The sequence below is a fragment of the Silene latifolia genome, chromosome 6, assembly GCF_048544455.1.
Source record: "Silene latifolia isolate original U9 population chromosome 6, ASM4854445v1, whole genome shotgun sequence".
NCBI lineage: Eukaryota > Viridiplantae > Streptophyta > Magnoliopsida > Caryophyllales > Caryophyllaceae > Silene > Silene latifolia.
The window spans coordinates 118,809,552-118,830,169 of NC_133531.1; the positions used below are offsets into that span (position 1 = coordinate 118,809,552).

General features: G+C 39.3%; 1 pseudogene; it reads right to left on the reverse strand.

Annotated features, from left to right (window-relative positions):
• Window positions 1-10,702: 10,702 nt before the first annotated feature.
• LOC141588561 (ABC transporter C family member 3-like) lies at window positions 10,703-19,620 on the reverse strand (annotated as a pseudogene).
• Window positions 19,621-20,618: the final 998 nt, after the last annotated feature.

Below are 20,618 nucleotides of genomic sequence, written 5' to 3' on the forward strand. Positions count from 1 at the left end.
ATACCATGGAACATGCTATGAGCAGTCTTTATAGCGATGGTAGATAGAAAAACAGTCCTCCCTAAAATGAACACGCAACTCCCACCGGAAAACAGAAGAAAATATCCAATCAATTTCTTGTTACAGACACGGCCTTCTATCTCGGTCGCCCAAGCGATCCAGTAACTGATGCACATTTGCAATCCATGGAAAAGGATTTGACATAAGATAATGACGGGTGATGCGTGACTATAAGATGATGTTTTAAACCCTATTTTACACGCATTTCAGAGCCTTATTATGTAGTTTACACTACTATATTCCCTATTTCCGTCTACTCTCGTGTTTTTATGTAATATTGCAGATTATTGCGCAAATGAGTAGATAATGGACCAAATCTTGACCTCAAGAGCTAAGATTAGGAAGGACATGAATATTTGACTCGGACTTGAAGTTTAGGATGTGTTTCAAGGTCTAAAGATAGCAAAAGCATGGCTGCGTACAAATTGCAAAGCTTAAACAAGCAAAGAACCGCTTCACATTACTGCAGACTGCTTAAAATGGCTATATCTCGAGTTCTATATAAGATAATCGAGTGATTCCAATTGGAAGTGAAAGCTTATCCTCTTATCTTTCCAACGCCGTGTAGAACACCTGATTTGAACCAGTAACGAAGAAATGGCAGCCATTTTAAGATCGGTGCGCGCTGTAGAATTCGTCAGAATGCATTACTGTACAGCAACTTTGGTCGATCGACTGGTCCCAGTAGTCGATCGACCACACCACGACTCTGACGTGAAATTACAAGAACGAGAATTAGAAGCCCATTGCAACTAGGTTTTAGGAAATAAGAGTCACGTTAAACTCCTATATAACGTGACCTCATTCAACAGAATGGGGGGAGAGAATTCAGTAAAGACTCTTTTTACAGATTCAATTTTATTGTTTCAATTATCATTCATTCATTAAGTTTAGTTTTCAATAAAAGTTCTTTTTGCATTCGGAATTGCTTCCTGCCCTTTTTAATTCGGTAATCCTTTTTTAATTTCAGTTTACTTTAATTCTTTTGTTAGATTAGAATTGATAGAATAGCATCCCAAACCCTTAATTCAATTATTGCGAGTTTATTATTCAATTACGTTAATTATGCCTTCTTTAATTGTTATTATCAATTTCGTAGTTGTTGTTCAATTTACCATGAGCAGCTAAATTCATCCTGCTAAGATGTGAGGGGATCTGTAGTGTAGACGGCGTAGAATAGGTAGACCTGATTCGGGGTATGGTCGATCGACTTATCTTGTTGGTCGATCGAATGTACCCTTTGGTCGATCGACTGGCTTAACTGGTCGATCGACTGCATCGTGTTAGATTAGCACCGTTTAAATGTTTTATTTGCAATATTAACGACGAGACCAAGTGGAGACTTGTTAAATACTTGGGAATTGACCGACCCAGAAGATCGAGAGATAGGGAAGGGAAATAAACTAATAATTGAAACGACTAAATTACGTTAAGATCGAAAGATAAGTAATTTAGGCTTTAGGAATCACTTTTCGGGGCGAGAGCTAGTATTAGTGAGACCTAGGGACCATGCTCATAGGATGAAAGGCGCTTCTAGTTAAGTTGGACCGAGAGGACTTCTTATTTGCCCATCTACATGATTTTTATCAGACTCACTTAGGATTACCGCCGTCAAAACTGCAGTGAACCGATCGTCTTAGCTCCCTTTTAGTCATTGTTTACATCCTTTTACTTTATTCGCATATTTATTCGCTTTAATTTTAGATTTATTTTATTTTCATTCATTAGTTACAGCTAAAAATCAAACCCCCCATCACTTATAGACTAAATATAGGCAACTAATAATTCCCTACCTCTCTGTGGTTCGACCCTGCTTACCGCTAACTTCTGTTAGTAGTAAATAGGTTTATAAATTTTATTTTTGATACTAAACGACGGTATCAAATTTTGGCGCCGTTGCCGGGGAGGCAGCGTAAATTTTTAGTTGTTTTAATTTTAGTTTTTGGTCTCAAGGAGCATCCGTTCCTTGAGGCAGTATTTATCTTCTTCTTGTAGTTTCTTCTTATATGGAGGTCACATTGCGCTAGACATAGACTATTAGAGAAGTTATTTCAGGAGGAAGGCTTGAGTACTTCTGATAGATGGAGAGCATAAGCATAGCGCATCATTCTGGGCCTAAAGTTCAGGATATCCCAAAGGGATACGCTCTCCCAGCTGGTACAGATGGTTCCTTTGAGCCCCGTCCTTCGCATATATATTTAGTGGAGAGGAACCAATTTAGTGGAGCTGGAGATGAAGACCCAGCAAAGCATATGGAGGTTTTCATTGATTATGTCTGTTCTATTCCTCCACCAGAGGGCGTGACACAGGATCAGATCAAAGAAACTCTGTTTCTCTTTTCGCTCCGAGACGCTGCTAGGGAGTGGTATAGGGATTTGGATAGAGAAGCTTTGGGTATTATTGATTGGAATTCATTGGCTCTAGCTTTTTACAAGAAATACTTTTCATCGTCCAAGACAAATGCAATTAGAGCCCAAATTACAAATTTCAAGCAGTGGCCTGATGAGGAATTTCACGAATCTTGGATCATATTTAAGAAGCTAGTCCGCTCTATTCCACACCACGGTTTTCAGCAGTGGTATTTGTGCAACCAGTTCTACATTGGGTTGTACGATGACCACAGGAGTATTCTTGATGCACCAGCTAATGGCCGGTTCCAAAACAACATTGGTGATAATAAGGGTTGGAACACGATTGAAGAGATGGCCACACACCGTGCAGAATATGGTAATCCTAGGGGTAACACACGGTTGAGCTCGAATGATAATAGTGCTATCCTAGCACAATTGGAGGCTATGAGTGTCAGATTTGATATGCTGGAGAAGAAGCAGGAGGAATTTAATTTTGAACAACATTATATGCCTCCTTATGTATCTCCACCATTTCCCACTCTCGCCGCGTGACAACTATTAAATGATGAAGTTGCGAGTTAACAAATTTAGTGCGAGTTGCTTATGGTGGAAGTGCGAGAAAAGTAATCTTTGCGAACGAGGCCTCAATCATGGAGTCAAGTCTCATTTAGCTAACTTAGACAAGAATGCATTTGAAATTCCGGGTCAATTTCTTTCTCCGAATCGTATAGAAACCGTACATGCAATGACGCTGAGGAGTGGGTCTACCCTTGATGGGCCCACTATGGTAGAAGGTGTTTCCGAGGGAGACGTGGCTGAACCAACTGGAAAAATGATCGAAAAAAGTGAAAAGGAACAAATCGGAAAAAACGAAGCAGATAGCGGCATAGGCAATGATCGACTTCAAAGGGGGTCGATCGACCGCCTCCGATCAACGATGGCGAGTTTCGATGTTTCTGGAAAATCTGAAAAATTGAGCAACAGTTATGTTGGTCGATCGATTGACCACATTGGTCGATCGACCAGCTACAGTCCTTTAGTGGAAGTTTCTGATTCTGCTGAGAATTTTGGGGAAGAGGAGATCAGTCGATCGACTGACTTACATGGTCGATCGACTGAAGATGCTGCTGACAACGAGCCTTTCCGTCCTCTTTTACCTGATAAGTTGAGGGAATTTTTGTTCGGGGGTAAGACGACCCCGCAATTTTTGAAGCAAGCTCCCAATGCTGATGGGATGATTCCAGCTTTGAAATATGACCCGACAACGGTCAATGGTTCATTCTTGACTCGGTCTGAAGAGGGTTCGAGCTACAACAAAGACAAAGTAGTGGATTTTCAGCCTAAGTCCACTGATGCCGGTATGAGAGACTTAGAGGAGAGGGCCAAGTTACTTCTGATGGCCCCATATCCAGAGAGACTAGTGCCTTCGAAGGATCAGGTATCTTTCGAAAAATTTAAAGCTGTTGTTAGAAGTTTGAATGTTCAGGTTCCTTTTCTAGAGCTAGTCAATCAAGTACCTGCTTATATGAAATTCATGAAGCAATTATTGTCTAAAAAGCGGTCACTTGATAAGGTCGAGTCAGTTGCTTTAACTGAAGAGTCTTCTTCTTATTTGACTCACACTGCTCCTCACAAGTTAGCTGACCCTGGTAGTTTTTCTGTTCCTTGCAAAATTGGTACCTTCTCAATTGAGAAGGCATTATGTGATCTAGGAGCTAGCATTAGTGTCATACCATTGAGTCTAGCTAGGAAGTTGGGTCTGACCAAGTTTGCAGTTACTAATATGATCGTACGGATGGTGATCGTTCAGTTCAGCCAGTAGGGGTCTTAGAGGATATTCCTGTGCAGATTGACCGATTCTTTTTCCCGGTTAACTTTATTGTTTTGGACATACCAGAGGATGTTCAGATCCCAATTATATTGGGTAGACCATTTTTGCACACTGCTGGTGCAATAATTGATGTAGGGAATAAGAATCTCTTCTTCAAGGTGGGGAAGCAGTCAATTGTTTTTGCCCAAACCCCCAAAAAGAAGGACACTATGTGCCCTGTAACTTACAATGTTGTGTCTGATAAGAAATCCTATGTTCTGTTACCTGACATTCCTGCTTCAGTACCTGTGCCTATTCCTGCTATAACACCTCCGCCCCAGATTGGGAGGAATATGGAGGAAGATTCTTCTGTTTTGACTGTTGCAGGAACTGGTTTGGGGAAGGAAGAACCACCTGTTGTTCCAGCTGTGAAGGAACCAATTACCCAGAGAGGTGAATTGGGATATCTTAGTTATGGCACAGATGAGGAAACGGAGGAGAGCCCAACGAAGCAAGAGCCAAGGAAAGTGTCGGAGTATGATTTGGAGTTCGATGAGCCGGATGATCCAAGAGCTTGGGAGGTTGCTTCAGAGGAAATGACCATTGAGCATTCCGGATGTTGGAGTAGAGTGGAGACTGCTGAGGAGATTCGTACCGTGGAGGGAACTTCCTATAGCCAGAAGCCGTGGTCGGAGCTATTCCGCAGCTTGGGTGGATGAACTATTCATTTCATAGGCTTTTAAAGACCATTTTATTGCTGTTTTTAGACTATTTACGGTTTTGGTTTGCGCGAGACTTCGCTTTTATTGGTTTGCTTAGGATTCTATAGACTTTGCATTTGGGTTTAGCGCAATTTTGGGCACGTTATTATGTGCAATTTGCAGGTTTTAGACCAAGTTAACTCAATTTATTGAGTTAATTCGAAGAAAGTATTGTTTCGTCAAGTAAGTCAGTCGATCGACCAGACCCATCGGTCGATCGACTGCCCTTTGCAGCACAGGAGCTTCTGTCTTAGTTGACCTAGTCGATCGACCTGTACCAGTGGTCGATCGACCACTATTGCTGCTGTACCTGTTTCGCGATCATTCCCCTGCTGTGTTTGGTCGTTTTGCGGAGCACGAGAGGGAGTACCTTATGGTAGCACTGTTGGCTACTGAAACCTCCTAGCTCACGCTGGTTTGGAGAGGTTTCCTTCTGCGCTTAAAATCTTGTGAGTTTATGAGTCACCTTTATGTCTTATTTAGTTAATTTATCGCAATTTCCCATTTCCCTTTGTTTCTTTACTCACATGATTTTGCACAATGGGGACATTGTGTGATTTGGTTTGGGGAAGGGTTTTGCGTCGCATTTGCATCGTTTTTATTGCATTTCAGTTACACGTTTATTGCATTTCTGCTTGCATTGTATTTATTTCCTATATATACAAAAATCAAAATTCAAAAAAAATTGAAAAAATCCCAAAAATTTAAAAAAAATTTCACAGTTATTTTAACATGTAGGTCGAGTCGGAACGGTAGTATTTCAATGATGACATTGCATTTTCAGCTGTTTATGCCTAAGCCGTGCTTAATTGACATGTTATTAGTAGAATCATATATGCATAGTCTACGAGTTTTCGTTAATTTATTCGCTGAATCTTGAGACTTGACTTAGATTTTTGGCAAACTACATTATATTCTGAGTTTTAGAGCTTTATAACTGGTGTCATTCATGACCAGTTCATCTAGGATTGTGAGTAGTACTCCTTATAAGACATGTTATATCAATATGCATAAATATGAACTTAATCTGCTTAATACCTGTATGCATTCGGGTTTGTGGTCAGTTGACACATGTGGAAGAGGTTCCCCTTTATTCATTTTACCCATAAGCCCCACAAAAGCCAAATTTGCCTTTTTGTCCCATAAGCTACATTCCATATTTAGCCTACCCTTGCTGAGCTAGGGGTCGTTTGGTTTCATGTAGGAAGTTGCATTGCCTAGGAAGTGATAAATCACATGATTTTAGAATTCATGTGAATTAGGAAATGTTGTTTGGTTGCATAAAGGAAATACAATTCATGTAGGCATTGCAACTTACCTAGGGGGACCTAGGTAAGCAACTTCCTCCATTATGGAGGAATTAGAGTTCCAAGGTAATTCCATTTCATGTGAATTGGGGTAACCAAACAAGTTACCCATTTTACAATTCACATGAATTGGAATTCCTGTGTTATTTAATGGGTAACCAAACAACCCCCTAGTATTGGTAGTCGTTCGGGAATATTTTATTGCATTTTGGTTTTTATGTTTCGTGTTGAGAATATGTTGGTGAAATGTTGAGGGGAAAGAGAAAAAATAAAGGAAAAAAAAAAACAGGAATTCGAAAAAAAAAGGATCAGTCGATCGACCGTCCCACTTGGTCTATCGACTGCTTGCTGCAGTAGCGAAAGAAAATTCGAAAAATCACATGATTGAATTTGTTATTAGATGGTGATTTTGTTCCCATGTTGCGATTAACATTATTTGGGGAATTGATATATTGTGGAATTGTGAGATTAGTGCTTGATATTTAGCACCGTTTCGATTGAAATCTTGAGTATGAAGTTGGAATATTTTATAGTTTGGTTTTCAGTAGTTGCTAGCTTGGCTTTTAACTCCTTTATCCAAATTCATCTTAGCCCCTTCTTACCCATTACCTCACTTACCCATAATCGCCTCAGCATGTGACATGGTCTTTAATGGTTGGAATGCATATGTACAGTTGTAGATATCATTTTCATATTAGATTGCAGGCATGTTCTCATAGGTCGGAGTTAGGAGAGAGTCATTACATAATTACTCCTTTCTATCTTTTACATATATTCACCTATGCTTATTTGTGATTTGAGCGACCCGTGAGAGTCAAATTTGATAAGTCTCTACGGTTATAGAGATCATTTTCATATGATGTTTTACACCCTATTTTATACGCATTTCAGAGCCTTATTATGTAGTTTACACTACTATATTCCCTATTTCCGTCTACTCTCGTGTTTTATGTAATATTGCAGATTATTGCGCAAATGAGTAGATAATGGACCAAATCTTGACCCCAAGAGCTAAGATTAGGAAGGACATGAATATTTGACTCGGACTTGAAGTTTAGGATGTGTTTCAAGGTCTAAAGATAGCAAAAACATGGCTGCGTACAAATTGCAAAGCTTAAACAAGCAAAGAATCGCTTCACATTACTGCAGACTGCTTAAAATCGCTATATCTCGAGTTCTATATATGATAATCGAGTGATTCCAATTGGAGGTGAAAGCTTATCCTCTTAGCTTTTCAACGCCGCGTAGAACACCTGATTTGAACAAGTAACGAAGAAATGGAAGCCGTTTTAAGATCGGTGCGCGCTGCAGAATTCGTCAGAATGCATTACTGTACAACACCTTTGGTCGAGCGACTGGTCCCAGTAGTCGATCGACCACACCACGACTCTGACGTGAAATTACAAGAACGAGAATTAGAAGCCCATTGCAATTAGGTTTTAGGAAATAAGAGTCACGTTAAACTCCTATATAATGTGACCTCATTCAACAGAATGGGGGGAGAGAATTCAGTAAAGACTCTTTTTACAGATTCAATTTTATTGTTTCAATTATCATTCATTCATTAAGTTTAGTTTTCAATAAAAGTTCTTTTTGCATTCGGAATTGCTTCCTGCCCTTTTTAATTCGGTAATCCTTTTTTAATTTCAGTTTACTTTAATTCTTTTGTTAGATTAGAATTGATAGAATAGCATCCCAAACCCTTAATTCAATTATTGCGAGTTTATTATTCAATTACGTTAATTATGCCTTCTTTAATTGTTGTTATCAATTTCGTAGTTGTTGTTAAATTTACCATGAGCAGCTAAATTCACCCTGCTAATATGTGAGGGGATCTGTAGTGTAGACGGCGTAGAATAGGTAGACCTGAGTCGGGTATGGTCGATCGACTGACCTTGTTGGTCGATCGAATGTACCCTTTGGTCGATCGACTGGCTTAACTAGTCGACCGACTGCATCGTGTTAGATTAGCACCGTTTCAATGTTTTAATTGCAATATTAACGACGAGACCGAGAGGAGAATTGTTAAATACTTAGGAATTGACCGACCCAGAAGATCGAGAGATAGGGAAGGGAAATAAACTAATAATTGAAACGATTAAATTACGTTAAGATCGAAAGATAAGTAATTTAGGCTTTAGGATTCACTTTTCGGGGCGAGAGCTAGTATTAGTGAGACCTAGGGACCAGTAGCATAGGATGAAAGGCGCTTCTAGTTAAGTTGGACCGAGAGGACTTCTTATTTGCCCATCTACATGATTTTTATCAGACTCACTTAGGATTACCGCCGTCAAAACTGCAGTGAACCGATCGTCTTAGCTCCCTTTTAGTCATTGTTCAGATCCTTTTACTTTATTCGCATATTTATTCGCTTTAATTTTAGATTTATTTTATTTTCATTCATTAGTTACAGCTAAAAATCAAACCCCCCATCACTTATAGACTAAATATAGGCAACTAATAATTCCCTACCTCCATGTGGTTCGACCCTGCTTACCGCTAACTTCTGTTAGTAGTAAATAGGTTTATAAATTTTATTTTTGATACTAAACGACGATATCAACGGGAACAAGACCTCCTTTATATGCAGCATAAACCCGTAAAAACAGTAAAGACATGAAATAGAGTGAGTTGTTTACACCCTCAAACTTACGTGTATTGATGTTTGCGACGTAGACGACTTTAGAGATGGTTTTCTCGTAGCGACTACTCACGATCAAAAAAGTTTGAAAGAGTGCCTTAAAAAGGGATCTTGTTTTGAAAATATGTTGAAAATATGTTAATTAAAACATGTTGATTGATGAATTGAGTTGGTCAAATGGGTCGGTCGAATGCACGGCGACGGTAAAAAAAAATATGTGTAAGGCTTGTGTTTACGATCGGTAGGTCGTAAACACGTGTCGATTTTGTGACTTAGGAAGTCGAGTCTAGAAGTTTAAGAGAGAGGTGAAGGGGCGGATGCTCGTGTAAGGATTGTGGTGTGTGATGGTGGGTATTTATAGAGAAATGTGAGATGGTAGGTCGGTTGAGTTTCCTTAGAGGCTAAGCAGACACCCCAAAGAGGCGCGAGCCGCCTAGTGACTGAAATGGGTATTTTGTCCCTTTCAGAAATTTGGATTTTCCATTTGTTCTAACCAACGTTTTGTTGGTTGTAATTTGTGGTCTTTGATGGTTGTTTAGCCGTGTAAGCTTACTCTTGGGTGTTATTTGGGGTAGGTATTTTGTGTCCTTGACTCGGGTTTGACCCGTGTGAGTCAGGATTTGAATTTCGAGTCGGTTTTTGGCTCGGTGTCGGTTTTGACTCTAATTAGGGTCATTTTAATGGAAATGACATGATAAAGACATTCATGGCATTATTTTCGACATTCGAGATTTGGGTTGACTCGGGTTGACTCAGGTTGACTCGAGCTGCGAGTTTCTGAGTCGGTTTTTGGTCTGAAGACGGTTTTAACTCTAAATAGTGTTATTTTAATGCAAATGAGGTTAGAAAACTTTTGAAATCATTTTTCATATCCGAGTAGTGCATTAAACCGTCTCATGTATAGCCAATCCACGCACGCATATCAAAAACACGTTATAGTCCGATCATCATCGGGTGGTTTTTGGAAGGTGCAGATACTGGGTATCTATAGGTTTAGCCTTCCATAATCTTGTTACAACCCACAAAATGAAGAAAGATTAACATCGAATGTCAAAAGATTACAACTTCCTTCCTAAAATACCAAGTTTTCTTAACATACAAGTTTTTAGATTATTCTAACAAGATGATATGATTAGATAATCCCAAGAGTGTTCAAAACATGGGGTATATATAGGACTGCACTCCTTTTCAGGTTAAAACCGAGACGGGCCTTCAATTTCCACAAAACACGGCCTTTAAATTTTGCGAGGCAGACCAAACCGCAGGCTCCGGTGTGGACCGTAGACTCCGGTGTGTGCCGCAGGCTGCGGTTTTGCCTGTCTTTCATGCCACTTATTTCTTGTCATCACCATTCGAGACTATTTTGTAATATGTTGGTCAAATATATTGCGAGATCAGCAAATAGCTAACACTGTACAGGTCATCATAAATATCAGTATAAATTTGTGATTCAAATACCTTGCACAGGCTAAATGCTCAATTTTTGTTGTTTAATTTACATTAATGTAAGAAAGCAGGATGGTTAATTTACTATTTCCTTGATTCTTCAGCATATACAGTATAGTCTGGAAAAGATTACGTGTGTCAAAAAGAGAAGAAAAAGAAGGCTAGAGTCTAAGATTATGTAGCTTTGGGAAACCTTGTTTACTGTTACTGATAATACTGAAGAGATGATTAAAATTTCTGGTAGTGTTTTTTTTAACCTTCAGCAGGCGAATAATTGGTCTAAAAATCTTGGGAGAAAAATAAAATAAAAAAACAGAAGTCTAATGTTGGCAAATTTGCAGGGAGACTGACATATTCTGAAAATGTTAATGATGCTAGAAAGTTACAGAATCAGATCTCTCTTTCGAGTTTAAAAACAATTGTTAAAAACACTAATTACACGGCTTTCTTGATCTACTATCTACACTCTAGAATGATACCCATATAGAAAGGTATTCCAAATTATGAATAACTAGACGCACAATAACACATAAGTATCAGTATAACAATATATTAATTATTATCTGTATAAATGCTAAGCATATTCAATGCGTTTTTCATTTGGACTAGTAGTAGTTACAAATGAGGCTTATACAACAACTTATACCAGGTGCGTCAAGAAGCCTTCCATCCTGCGCTACTATAGTAGCAAGCCCAGAACACTTGTTCAGTACCTAGAAAATGGAACAAACATAAGATCAATGCATATTTTCACTAAAATCATAGCCTAGGCGTGTAATCAGCGTAGTATTTAAAATGCAATACCTCCCAAATCTGGTGATCAGAATGTTCCTGAAGAGGATCAATATTATCCCTCACAGTCCCTCGAAAAAGTGTCGGGTCCTGTGGAATAATACTAAGCCTTGATCTCAGATCATGGAGTCCGATACTACAAATGTCTAGTCCATGTCTATCTATTAGAATATTCCCCTTTGAAGGCTCTACAACTCGAAAAAGAGCTTGTTGAAGGGTGGACTTTCCACTGCCAGTTCTACCGACCACTCCAACCTTTGTCTTAGCCGGGATGATGCAGGTGATTCCATTGAGCACCATAGGTAGATTGGGTGAGTACCGGACATACGACTCGTTGAGATGAATAGAGCCTTGGCTAGGCCACTCTGGTGTCGGCCTCTTGTCCTCAATGATTAGTGGAGCTTCACTGGGTAGTTGACTAAATCCGAGAATCCTTTCCACGGAAATCATCTTATTCTCCACGTTACACCAATTCCATATAATCCACGCTTGCAGGACATTCATATTTAACCCATATGTCGCAGCTAGTCCAGATAAACCTGAAACCATAAATTAAAGTCAGCTAGAAGGTATACATCAATAGCATATTAAAGGCAGAAATATGGAGGAAATATCCTGATTAGAAGGTATACACAAGCCTAAGCATGCCATCAAAGGAAAAGAAAACTCAATAAGTAGTCGATATATTTGATAAAAGAATTAGGGGTCTTACTTGGATCAATTGCTGACCTAGGCAACAACACTAAGATGAGGACGACAAAGAAGAAGGCGAGGTTAAAGAGGAAGTTGATTCTTAGAGAGAGCCATTCCATTATTGCCATGTTGTGGAAGGTCACTCGAGAGTAATCATCCACCAGGCCAACAACTGTTTCACTGAAACGGCCTCCTTGATTAAAACACCGGATGGTTGAACTTTGAAGAGCCTGCCATGCTCTCTGAAAAATGGTGGAGAATTGGAGCTTTTCGGATCCCAACCATCCTAGCAAGTTCCCTTGCACTAGCTGTACAATGTGACTGCATGAAAATTGATACCCAGATCATATACTGTTATGTTCTATAATGCACAATACAACAAATAATATCAGTAAGACTCATTTTCTTCACTTGATAACAACAAAAATCAGCAAGATTTGCCATTTAATTTGTGACATGAGCCCAATTATACTCAACAGCTGAATAACAGCCAAGACAAGTCCTGCTACTCGGAATATGATATCTGTGTCACACGTACTTTGATCTGTTGAAGACTGAAAGAAATAAAGGCGGATTAAAGGAGTTAGAAAGACAACAAGGTAAAAATACTAGACTGCAATTGCCACCTAGCTCAGCTAGTAAAGTCATCATTGCGGAGTGATTTTGTCATTACCGTGCTGAGAATTTGGCTTGAAGGTGTGATGTTGAAGAAAGAAAGGGGAGCATGAAAAACAAACAGACAAGAAAATGTAATATCCCATGAGTTTCTTATTGCTTACTCGCCCAACTTCTTCTGTTGCCCAAGTGATCCAGTAACTGCTTCCCATTTGCAGCCCTTGGAAGATGATATGACTGAGAAGAACAACCGGAACTAAAGCTCCTCCGTATGCACCACTAATCAAAGTCTGGTAGACGTTCCACTTGACCCGGCCTCTCACTGCTTCTTCTTCATTACTTGTCTTCGCTTTGTCATACTCGATTGAACATGCATCATTATCTTTAGTGACCTCTATTATTCCACCCTTGTTGTCATTGTTTACTTGTTCAATTGATTTTCGGTGAGCAGCCATCTGCTTGAACAATTCACCATTTGGGTTTTCCATCAACTTTTCACATCTTCCAGATTGAACTATGCTGCCATCTTTCATCACCTGTGGAAAAATGGAAAAATCGACAAAAGATGTACGTAAAACACAGACAATCAATTCAGATACTAATTCAATTCAGAAATGTTTCATTAATCAATTCAGGCAAAAAGTAAAATAGTGGATGTCGTGATAATTCATCAAATTGTATATCTTTACATAAACTGGCAAACCAAGCTTATAAAATAGAGGCAGAGGTGGAATAGTAATCCACAATCTAACGAGTTACACATTTCATTTCCAATATTGACCATAACGCTGCCAGTAACATGTGGACATGCTAAAAAACTGAATTTTCCATTCGTGTAGATAATTTCTTAAACATATTCCCCCAAAAACGTTAGTAGAAGCTACATGTGATCATGCAGGTCGAGATCAGGTTGTACATCATGGTTCGGGTTATTTTAAGTGCCCTTTTATTGGGTTTAATTTCGGGTGATAATGTCTTTCACAGTTGACAGTCATAGAAGATCAACTAAAGTACTTGGTCAGGCTTATTAACACTATATCATCAAATAATATTCCCATATCCCCAATATAATAATATCTCCCCAAATCAAATCAATTTAGCTGTCATATATTTGTAAAAATAGCAAGAACATTTTATACCCTTCATTAGCTTGATTGTATAAGGTTCCTTCCCATATTTATCTTGTATAGCTCTAATATATATATGTACCTCCAATGTCAATAATACATACAATTCATTCTTCACAAACCTACTGTCTTATATGGTATCATCGAGTCTTCAACGATCCAACCCGCTCCGTCCCAAACGCAACTCCTTCAAACGCCAAAAACACCTACTGCCTCACGCCCTCACCCAACCTCTGCCATGACTAACACCCAAACTGATTCCATCATCCCCAACCCCCACGACGCCACAAAACCCCTCACGGCCCCAAACCTCAGCCATGTCGTGAAACTTAACAACCTCAATTACACCACATGGAGGTTCCAACTCACCAATATACTGTTTGGTTTAAGCCTTTTAGGCTTTGTTGATGGCTCCGAAACCGCACCTGCTCCAACCGTCTTGGATGCCGCCAAACAGGAGACTCCAAACCCTGCTTATCTGTCTTGGTTAAAACAAGACGGACTAATACTCGGTGCTTTTATGGGCACCATAACCTCTGCCCTAAAATCCTTAATTGTTCGGGCTAAAACCGCGAAGGAAGCCTGGGACATTCTTGCCCAGACTTATGCCAACCCGTCGCGTATTCACATTCAACAAATTAAAACCAAATTTGATTCGATATCCAAAACCACGGATCAAACCATAACCGAATATATTCACTCGATAAAAGCGTGCGTGGATCAACTTGCTCTTATAGGCAAAATACTTGATCCCGAAGACGTATTTTCGAGAGTCCTTAATGGCCTCGATTATGAACTTTATAAACCTGTTATCGACACAATCCGAGCCCGTGACACACCCATACCATTTGAGGCGCTCCATGAAAAACTATTGCAATAGGAATTACTTATCCAACACAACCCACCCATTAACCATTATCAACCTTCTGCTAACCCTGCTTTAAAAAATAACAGCCACCATCGATACCACCTACAACAACCAATATCAACCTCCTGCTCCACCAAACAACCAATCCAACCCCCGTCCTTTCAAAGGTCGGTGCCAATGGTGCCGAGAAACAGGCCATGTAATCACTCACTGCCCTATTTTTCGCAAACTTTTTCTACATATTACCTTCCTGCTCCACCTCCAAACCGTTACCACCAACCCTATCCTCAAGCCAACACCGCGGCTGTCCACAATGGCCACTCGGCTGCCAACCCCAACTACTTACTCGACAGTGGTGCAAGCCATCACGTGACCCATGATTTGGACACACTCGCCTTCCACTCCCCCTACTCCGGCCTAGATGAGCTTCTGATCGGCGACGGTTCTGGCCTACCAATCGCCAACACAGGTACTCTTAAATTAGACGGACTCAATTTAAATAACGTTCTTCATGTTCCTAAAATATCGCGTAATATTATTTCTATATCTCAATTATGTCGAGACAATAAAGCATATGTAATTTTCTCACATAACTGTTTCTTTGTTTAGGCGATGGCAACGGGAACGACGCTCCTCCAGGGCCGCGTTAGAGACGGGATTTATGAGTGGTGTCCTTCAAAACCGAGAACTTACCATGCTACCAAAGGACCTGCTCCATTGTCTTTACATCATAGGCTAGGTCACCCTTCATATGATGTAATTAAGACCCTTAATAAAAATTTGAATTTTTCTACTGTTGATTTTATTCACTGTGAATCGTGCAATATCGTTAAAAGCAAGAAACTGTCGTTTTCGCACTCGTCGTTTCGAACCACCTAACCACTACAACTTATGTTCTCTGACCTTTGGACAAGCCCAGTACCGTCATTCGATCACTTTAAGTATTATGTTATATTCGTCGATCATTTTAGTAAATATATTTGGATGTACCCACTTAAACGAAAATCCGATACAAACCAAGTATTTATTCAATTTAAAGCAATTGTAGAAAAATATTTTAACAAACCATTTAAACATTTTTTTTCCGACAATGGAGGCGAGTACGTCAAATTAAATACAACCCTTCTTAACAATGGCATCTCACACTCCACATCACCTCCGCATACTCCCGAACATAACGGATATGCCGAAAGACGACACCGTCACATAGTAGAAACGGGCCTAGCCCTCCTTAAACATGCCAAGCTACCCACCAAGTATTGGCCATTTGCCTTTAGCACCGCCACTTATCTTATAAATCGACTTCCCACTCGGTCTCTACAAGGAAAGTCACCTTACTTTATGCTTCATAATAAACAACCAGACTATCACAACCTACACAACTTTGGTTGTCTATGCTATACGTGGTTACGACCCTACACCAAACACAAATTAGAAGATCGTTCCATTCCCTGCGTATTTGTAGGCTATTCCACCACACAAAGTGCCTTTCATTGCCTCGACCCAAAGACTCACTGTATCTACACCTCTCGTCATGTCAAATTTTATGACGACATCTACCCTTTCGCCACCATATCGACGGCAACCTTCCCTTCTCCAACCACTGAATAATAGACCACCTTCTCCCTCCACATTCTTCCTCCTCCCCCTACCCCATCACCAACGGTTCCTTCGCCCAAGTAGCCCCAAATTCCTCGCTCAAAGCACCCCATTAACATGGTCTACTCTCGTCGACCTACTCCAACCTCCACACCCTCTGATAACTCCACCTCGACAGAAACCATCCCGCCTAAATCCACTACCACATCGACACCAGACGCCCCAATCATTAATCCCACATCTACCACCACTACATCTGTTTCCAGCTCGTCTCGCGCTAAGACCAAACCACCTCCACCACCCAAAACTATCACAACCCGTCTTGACAACAACATTCGCGTACCAAACCCAAAATATGCCAAGCTCGCCCTCAAATCGACACTACCCACGACCCTTCCTAACACTGTTAAATAGGCACTCGTCCTCCCTCATTGGCGACAAGCAATGCAGGAAGAGTACGATGCTCTAACCCGCAACAACACATGGACCTTAGTTCCACGCTCATCTGCCCAAAATATTGTTGGTTGTAAATGGGTATATAGGAACAAGTTTAATCCCGATGGAACCCTTAAGAAACATAAGGCACGCCTCGTTGCAAAAGGTTTTCATCAACGACCCGGCATTGACTACACTGAAACCTTTAGTCCCGTGATAAAACCCACCATAGTCCGTCTAATTCTCTCCCTAGCTGTTACCAAAAATTGGCCCCTCAGACAACTCGACGTAAATAATGCTTTTCTTCAAGGCACCTTTACAGACAGTGTTTTTATGACTCAACCACCTGGGTTTATTAACCAAACTAATCCCGATTTTGTCTGCAAATTAAATAAGGCAATCTACGGTCTAAAACAAGCTCCTCGAGCTTGGTACACAGAACTTAAAACCTACCTCACTACTGTTGGTTTCACTCAATCTATCTCCGATCCATCGCTCTTCATTCTACAAACACCTACACTCACACTCTACATGCTCATTTATGTGGATGACATTATAATTACGGGACCAAACTCGTCGCATCTACAAACCTTCATTACTAAACTCTCCACTCGATTCTCACTAAAAGACCTCGGGCCTTTATTCTACTTTCTGGGAGTCGAAGTTACTCCGAATGAACTCGGAATCCACCTAAGTCAGTCCAAATATATTCAAGACCTTCTTACGAAATATAACATGGCTGATGCAAAACTAAATACCACACCCATGGCTACCTCACCACCTCTTATCCGGGAAGACCAATATCCTATTCACGAGCAGTCCACCTATCGGGCCATAGTGGGAAGCCTCCAATATTTATCTCTCACTCGGCCTGACATTGCCTTTTCTGTCAACCGTCTCGCACAATTTCTTCATCATCCCACCTCGAATCATTGGATGGCACTTAAACGTCTCCTTCGATACCTTCAAGGAACTCAAACTCATGGAATCCAAATATACAAAGATACACCCCTTTGTCTTCATGCCTACAGAGGATATTGTCTCTCACACTACCACTCTGGATCCAAGCAGTCTGCGGGACATAGGCTTTTTCTCCCCAAACTTTGATGCCCTTGCCCGAGATCCTTGGTATGTCTCCGAGTATACTACACATAAAACTTGATTTCCCCGACCCAACTGAGCCACATATACCAATTTTCCAACCCTTTCTTATACTAAAGGGTTCGAGTATTTGAATAGTGGGTTTCCTCTCACCTTTGTCACCCATGTCCCATGAGTAAACTCCACTCTCAATGGAAACTCCTTCATATTGGGATTCGTTCTCAATGTTATCCTCGTTATCTAATGTCATGCACATAAACTCTTCAAGTCGAGCCACTGAGACCCGTAATTGAGCGATCACTGATAGAAACTCGGGTAGGTTGTAAATAGGCTCTTGAAGGATCCTAAAAGTGGCAAGGGCAGAAAGAACAGTTGCCGAGGTTAAGGGTGTTTTGACCAAAAGGCAAATGGCAAATATAACCCCGGAAACTAGGACGGGTGAAGTCCAAAACAGAAAAGCAACTACTAAACATGAGTATAAACACTTGCTCAGCCTTGACTCCTCGTCTTCTCTCAGTTGGAGTAGCTTCTTTAGGAAGAAGGGTTCCCAAGAATGCAATTTAAGAACTCTTACATTCTTTAGAGTTTCTGAAGTACAATTTATTATGGAGTCCTTTGCTTACATGATCATGGATTGTAACCTCTTTTGTCTAGTGGCCAAAGGAGAGTTACAAACCATAACCAAGAGTGTCGTAGACAATGCAGCTAAGGAAGGTGCAAGACCGAGGTTTACATATAGTATTACAAGCGCAAGAACAACTTTTAACGGGAACAACCATACTCCATGTACATGTTTAAATAAATTCCCAAGTTTCTCGGCATCAACATTCATAAGGTTGATGATTTTCCCATTAGATTCTATGGCCCCGTACAAATTGACATCCACAACCTTCTTGTACACCAAGGCAATGGCAGATGCTCTAGCTCGAACACCAATCCGAGAACCTCAAAAGGACAACTGACTCTGTGATAAAGACTCAATGCACTTGGCCCCAAATAAGACCATTCTAGTCGAATCCCTTCAAAGTAGGTAGGGTTCGTTGTCATTTTTGGTGGTGAGGTATTATCAGGAAAGGGCCCACATATGAAGCAACCGTATTGACCCCTAGAAACAAAAATTCATCGATTACAAATAGTAACTATTAAGTTGCATACTAGAATTTGCCTCGAGAAAAGCATGTTAGCATATAGCAGGTACTTTCGTAAATATTTTTTGTGCAAACATATATTACCCTATAACCCTAACGCCTCAAAGGCTTCCCTGTGTATGACTCTATGACATAGTAATTATGGCATAACAGTGCTTTCCACAGGATAGAAAATAAGGTCCTAGGCAGTGATAATAGAATAAAACACGTGCTAAATTTGCAAGGAATTGAAACTTGCACATGTTTTAAATATGTGATATAAACCTCACAAATTCGGTGTTGTAACATGAAACATAGTATATAGTATATAGTATATAGTATATAGTATATAATAAATGCAATATATGGGAAATAATAAAAAGCAAACAATATAAATATCGCTATAAAATGAAAATAGTTATCAAATTTGAAAAGGGTTTACAATCAAATTGAAGAAACATAATTGTAGAATTAACGAAAATAGTCTAATATCATTCCAAATGTTGGAAAATTTCATGGTAGACTATATTAGTTGTTGTATTCGAATAATTAAATCAGTACGTTCCGAACAATTTCGCAAATAACATCAGACAGACGTTATTTTGTAATTAATTCCATAGTTTTCTCTGTGGGACCCGTATTTTTGGAATTTAAAAAAAAAAAACCTTGATGACGTGACTGCACAGAAATCCTTTAAATGTTCTTGTTTTTATTAAGATAAGATGATTAATAACCAACTTTCAATGCAAATAATCACGTCAAACTAAGCCAAAAGTAATACGGAGTACTACTGTGCTTATATTTCAGTCAATTTCCTTATAAAGATCGAAACCGAGTTAGGAAATACAAAAAAGACTGAATACCTTTACCTGTTCGGCAATGTCCATGAAAATTCTTTGTAATACGTACGAAGCTTAGTATAAAACTAGTGAAACCCAAAGTAAAAATAAACCTGTCTTTTTTAATAATGACTCTTTTAGACCCTATTTTTCCTGACTTTTTAAACGTGAACTGAATTGAATGGAGCTGAGTTGAGCTGGCCTGACCTGAACTGAACAGACATGAAAATACTCTCTTCCGTCCTGGTCATTTACTGGAAAAAGAATGAAAGTTTGGGTTTCAACCATCACCTTAACGTTTGGGTTGAGATAGTTCATTTATCATAGTATCAGAGTCAGTGTGATCATAGGTCAATGACCGGGACAAATAGAGTTAAACGCCAAATGGAGGTGTATTATTACCCCGTCCGCCTCAATCATTTATTTACTTTTAATTAAAATACTCTTAAAAAACCAAAAACAAAATTTTGGTAATATTAGTAATTATTTATTGATTGACCATTTACCAAACTTTTTACCTAAAAAAGTGGAGCATAGTAAAAGACGACATTAAATCATTAGCATCCTCCATTTCTAAAATACTCTTAAAAAACAAAAACAAATAATTGGTAATATTAGTAACTAGGTTGATAGCCCGTGCGTTGCAACGGGATAATTAACTTAGTTATAATGAAACAAATGTTATAACATTTTAATGTTACATCTATTTTTTTATATATGATTAAAATATCTATTTCAAAGAAAATAATACTCCTATCGTTTATTTATGCAAGAATAACAAATAATAAATAAATTTCGTTATTGTAGAGATAATAATAAGAACTATTATAATCATAGGATCACCACTTCTTATGTTAATTCTCAGATATGAAACAATTCGACTATATATACATTATATATTAACCACACATACATTATTTTTCAATGTGGGACAAATAACATACTAAGAAGTACACCATCTTTTTCGCAATGAGCAAATACTATACTATGTTTGTACGTTTTTTTTCTATTTTTTTTATCATAAGTAAAATATGTGCATATAGTAA